General features: G+C 38.9%; 1 protein-coding gene and 1 pseudogene across 1 annotated transcript in view; one reads left to right on the top strand and one right to left on the bottom strand.

Annotated features, from left to right (window-relative positions):
* Positions 1-5,990, top strand: part of CUNH9orf84 (chromosome unknown C9orf84 homolog) — an 87,670-nt gene that overhangs the window by 33,926 nt on the left and 47,754 nt on the right. The window lies entirely within an intron of this gene.
* On the bottom strand, positions 5,045-5,666 carry LOC100946998 (annotated as a pseudogene).

The following is a 5,990-nucleotide window of genomic DNA, read 5'->3' as shown; positions in this document are numbered from 1 at the left end:
GGAGGTTGCTGTGAGCTGTGATGCCAGGCACTCTACTCAGGGGGACAACTTGAGGCTCTGTCCCAAAAGGGGAAAAAAAAAAGAAAAAAGAAAATACAAATTAAATTATTATAACTCACTAAATGATATTTTATTTTTATAGCAGCATTAGCAATCTTGCAGACCTTTCCTATGCTTTTTAAAATTTTTTTATCTCCCAAAGCAATCCTATCATTCTTTGCTCAATTATTATTGTTAGTAATATTACCTTACCATATTTGAAATCTCAGAATCATCTTTTGTTCCAGGGCAATGCCCAACTATGTTGCATCTTAAATGTATTGATGATATGGTCATTTAATTACATTTATAATTGGATCATTAATCATCTATTTGGAAATTTACTGTTTTATTTACTAAAGTGATAAAAGCATACTGACTACTTAACAAATAAGTGAGGGTTAAGTTTTAAGTCCACTGTATAAATATAGAATTCTGTGATAGGCCATCTAGAAGCCAGACTCTGTTAAGGTAAAGAATTAGTATCCAACGGCCAGGTGCAGGAGACCGAGGCTGGTGGATTGCTTCAACTCAGGAGTTCGAGACCAGCCTGAGCAAGAGCGAGACCCTGTCTCTAAAAAATTAGCCAGGCATAATGGCAGGCCCTTATAGTCCCAGCTACTGCAGAGGCTGAAGAGGATTGCCTATGCCTAAGAGTTTGAGGTTGCTGTGAGGTATGACACCATGGCACTCTACCAAGGGTGAAAAAATGAGACTGTCTAAAAAAAGAATTAATATTCATAATGCTATTTTCTTAACATCACTAATATTTACTATGGAAATAAAAATAGTACTATTGCAAGCAGTACCCATAGTTCAGAGGGTAGGGTGCTGGCCACTACACTGAGGCTGGCAGTTTTGAACCCGGCCTGAACCAGTTGAAAAACAATGACAAGTGCACCACCAACCAAAGACAGCTGGACATTGTGGCGAGTGCCTGTAGTCCCAGCTACTTGGGAGGCTGAGGCAAGAGAATCACTTAAGCCCAAGAGTTCGAGGTTGCTATGAGCTGTGATGCCACAGCATTCTACCAAGGGCAACATAGTGAGACTCTGTCTCAAAAAAAAGAAAAAAAAGAAAGACAAAAACAACAAGAGAAAGCCAAAAGGTAAAAAGTAAACAGACAGGCAAAATGTGTCAGACAGCTGAGAGAACATGTATCAAAGTGGTAGTATTAATACAAACAAGTAGAATTCCAGCTCAATGGAGCATAGATCTCACTCTTTAAAGTTGTGACTTTTGGGCTCGGCGCCTATAGCTCAACCGGCTAAGGCGCCAGCCACGTACACCTAAGGTGGCGGGTTCGAATCCCCAGCCCGACCCACCAAACAACAATGACGGCTGCAACCAAAAAATAGCCGGGCGTTGTGGCGGGCGCCTGTGGTCCCAGCTACTTGGGAGGCGGAGGCAAGAGACTCGCTTGAGCCCAGGAGTTGGAGGTTGCTGTGAGCTGTAATGCCACAGCACTCTACCCAGGGGGATAGCTTGAGGCTCTGTCTCAAAAAATAAATAAATAAATAAATAAAGTTGTGACTTTTGGATTTCCCACCCTAGCTTACCTTCCAATGATTATGTAGATTTTTCCTGGTTTTATTTTCCTTTAGTAATTTTTTTTCCATTCTGGTGATACTTTACTAATATGAAGTAACTATAACTCTATGACTATATCCAAGTTAACACACAATATAAACACTTCATCTTTTTATGACTGAATAGTAGTCTATGGTATACATATACCACAATTTGTTGATTGATTGATAGGCACTTGGGTTGTTTCCACGTTTAGGCAATTGTAAATTGAGCTGCGATAAACATTCTAGTACAAATGTTCTTACATAAAATGATTTTTTTCTTTCTTCTGGGTAAATGTGTAGTAGTGGGGTTGCAGAAATGGAATGCCTAATTTTACTTCTTTATGGGATTTCCCATACTTTTTTCCATAAAGGATGTATTAGTTTGCAATCTCACCAGCAGTGTAAAAGTATTCCCTTCTATCTGTAATCATCCCAGCTTCTTCAGCTTTGGGACTTTATGATGTGGGCTATACTCACTAGGGTTGGGTGCTATCTCAAGGTGATGTTGAAAATTTTCTCTAATGATTAAAGATGAGCACTTTTCCAACTGTTTGCTGGCCATTTTTCTGGCTTCTTCAGAAAGTTCTGTTCAAGTCCCTTCCACAATAATAGATGGCATTGTTTGTGCTTTATTTGCTGATTGAGTACTCTGTTGTCACTAGTTATCAAACTTTTGTCAGATTCATAACATGCAAATCTCTTTCCCCATTCTGAAGGTTGTCTACATGCTTTCACGTGTTGTGTCCAAATCTGGGCATAACCTTTTTAGCTTAATTAAGTCCCATTTACTTTTGTTGCCAATGGAGTCTTTCCCAGGCTAATCTGAAGAGGAGTTTTTACCATGGTTTCTTCTAAAATTTTTATTCATGTGTCTAAGATTTGATTCTTTTATCCGTAGTGATTCAATTTTTGTAAGTGGTGAGAGGATGTGGGTCTAGTTTCTGTCCTTAATATGTGGTTATACAATTCTCCCAATACCATTTATTCATAAGAATTCTTTTCCAAGGTTGGCGCCTGTAGTGCAGTGGTTACAGCGCCAGCCACATACACCAAAGTTGGAGGGTTCAAACCCAGTCCAGGCCAGCTAAAACAACAATGACAAATGCAACAAAAAATAGCCAGGCGTTGTGGCAGGCTCCTGTAGTTCCAGCTACTTGAGAGGCTGAGGCAAGAGAATTGCTTAAGCCCAACAGTTTGAAGTTGCTGTGAGCTGTGACGCTACAGCATCCTACAGAGGGTGACAAAGTATAACTGTCTCAAAAAAAAAAAAAAAATTCTTTGCCCCAGCATATGCTTTTGTTTGGTTTATCAGAGATCAGATGGTGGTGTGAGGCTGGTTTCATCTCTAGATTTTCTCTTCTGTTCCATATATCTGTCTCTATGTGCCAATAACATGCTATTTTGATCACTATCACTTATAATATAATGTGAAGTCTTGCAGTGATGCCACCCACTTTGTTTTTATTACTAATAATTGTGTTGGACATATGGGGGTTTTTCTGACTACACACAAAATGAACTACTTTTCAAAGTTCTTTAAAGTATGATATTGGCATTTTATTGAGGATTGTATTAAATCTGTAGATTGCTTTGGGTAGATCAACATTTTAACAATGTTGATTCTTCCAAACCATGAACATGCTATGTTCTTCCATTTGTTAAAGTCTTCTGCTATTTCCTTTCTCAGAGTTTCAGAATTCTCATTGTAGAAGTCCTTCACCTCTTTTTTTAGGTATATTCCTAAGTGTTTCAATCTGTTTGAAGCTACTGTGAAGGGGATTGTGTCCTAGATTTGCCTCTCAGCTTGGCTGTTATTGATATATGCAAAGGTGACTGATTTATGGACACTGATTTTATACCCTGAGACATTACTGTATTTCTTGATCACTTCCAGGAGTCTTGTAGTTGAGTCTCTGGGGTTTTCTAAGTATAAATTTACATCATCATTAAAGACTGAAGTTTGACTTCTGTCCCCATTTGGATTCCCTTGTATCTGCAAATAAAATTGTGACTCCTTTTTTTTGATTCAGTGAGCCTGAAACATTCTTCTCTAACCCTTCACCCTGGTCTTCTTTTTTCCTTAGAAGTTAGATATGTTTTCTAAAGATAGCCTATAGTTGGCTTGTTTATCAAGTCAACCAGCCTGTGCTAGTCAGTGGGGAATTCAAGCCATTCATATTCATGGAGAGAATTGATAAATTTGGTGGACTTTTGTTTGCCTTGTCTTGTGGATGTCTCATGCCTGGTTCTATCATTTGGGTCACTGTAGAAGCTAGGCTTTGACTTTTCATTTCTGGGAATCTTTACTTTGCTGGTGGACCATTGTGAACATCTGTATGTAGTATGAGTCTGAGTGTTTCCTCCAGGGCTGGTCTTGTAGTGGCAAATTCCTTCAACAATTATTTGTCAGCAAAAGATTTGCATTCTCCATCAAATGTGAAACCTAATTTAGCAGTATACAGTATCCTAGGCAGGAAGTTGTTTTGTTTGAGTAAGTTGAAAGTTGTAGCCCATTCTCTTCTGGCTTGTAAAGTTTCAGCTAAGAAATCTGCTGTCACCTTGACCCTTATAGGTTAATTGGTGCTTACTCCTGGCTGCTTGTAGAATTTTCTCTTTATTTTGACATTGGCCAAGCTCATTACAATGTGTCTAAGAGATGCTCTGTTTATTTTGCGATGCCCTGGGGTTCAATATCCATCAAAAAGGAGTACATCAGAATCTTTGGTGATGCTTGGAAAATTTTCAGTTATGATATCCTGTAGTAGGACATCCATGCATTTTCTTCAATCTTCTTCTCCTTCAGGGATACCAATAATCCGTATGTTTGTTTGATTCATGAAGTCCCTTAATTTTCTTAGAGAATGCTCAGCTTTTATACTCTTCTCTTCTGACTCTTTAACTACCTGAGTTAGCTCAAGAGCCTTAGCCTCTAACTCTGAGATTCTTTTTTCTCTGTGGTTTAATCTCTTTTTATTGTTTTGCTTTGGTTTTCATTTTTTGAAACTAAGAAAGATTTTATTGTTAAAACAAAATAGCAGTAACACACATCCAAATACCAGTGCTAGAGTCCACTCATTTTTGTGAGAGAAAACTACATTCAGGCATCAACTAAAAACTGAAACTACTGAAGAATGACCACTGCTTGTGGTGACACAGGTACAATATGTGCTTGTCTATGAAGTCATTCTGTGTTTCCATATAGATGGGAATGCATGGCAAGAAGAAAACAATACAAGGCAAAATGGCAGGTGCTCAAAGCCTAAGACCCCTTCTCCACTCTAATGTGCTCTTGTTTTATGTTTGAAAATTAACCAGCGGATCATTTGATAAGAAACTGTAATATCAAAGAACACTTCCAAAAAAGTCTAAAATAGATTCAAGGTCACTACTAAACTTATACAGGGAGGTCAGTGAGGGAAAAATAGTTTGAGTTCTCAAAAGCCAAATCTCACATAATGGCAGGCACTACTGTCGCTGCATGTGCTTGCAGTAGAAGATGCCGATCTCAGTACAGGTTGGTCTTCTTCATGATGCGCAGGAACTCCTACTCGTTGACTTCACCATCTCCATCTCTGTCAGCTCCATCAATCATTTCCTGCAGCTCCTCATCAGTCAGGTTCTTGCCCAACTCCTTGGCCACACGTTTCAGGTTTTTGAACAATATAGTCCCAGTTTCATCATCATCAAAGAGCCTGGAGGATTTCTTCTTTGGTATCTTTCTCAGACATTTTCTGGGTCATTACAGTCAAAAAAATCACTAAAATTCATTTTCCCTGTCCCTTCCTTATCAATTTCACTTATCATCTTATTGATTTCTTCTTTCTTGGGTTCAAAGCCCAGGGCCTTCATTGCCACCTTAAGTTCCTTAACATCTATGGTCCCAGTTCCATCAGCATCAAAGATATCAAAAGCTTCCCAGATTTCCTGTTTCTGCTCTTCAGTAAGCTCAGGCTTAGGACTCATCCTTTTTCACTGGGCACTTGATGTCATGTTACCCTTAAAGTTGGAGGCCATAACCAACAAACCCTGCTGCTGGTTGTTACAGCAACCAACATACACCTCTGTGGTTTAATGTCTTATTGATACTTTCTAGTGCATATGTAGATTCCCTTAATGACTTCTTCAATTCCTTAAGGTCAAATATAACCTCTCTAATTTCACCCTGTCTTTCATTCATTTCTGGGGGAAATTTTTCAATTTTCATTAGGTTACTATCCAGTTTCTCTATAATTCTCTTCATCATTTTTGCCATCAATATTCTAAATTCCCTTTCTGTAATTCCTATAATTTCTTTATTCATGGGCTCGGCGCCCATAGCTCAACCAGCTAAGGCGCCAGCCACGTACACCTAAGGTGGCGGGTTCGAATCCCCAGCCC

The sequence above is a fragment of the Otolemur garnettii genome, unplaced genomic scaffold (genome assembly GCF_000181295.1).
Source record: "Otolemur garnettii isolate 467f Iridium unplaced genomic scaffold, OtoGar3 scaffold00014, whole genome shotgun sequence".
In the NCBI taxonomy this organism is placed as follows: domain Eukaryota; kingdom Metazoa; phylum Chordata; class Mammalia; order Primates; family Galagidae; genus Otolemur; species Otolemur garnettii.
Note: the sequence above shows the minus strand (reverse complement) of the source record. Positions and strands in the feature narration are given on the sequence as shown.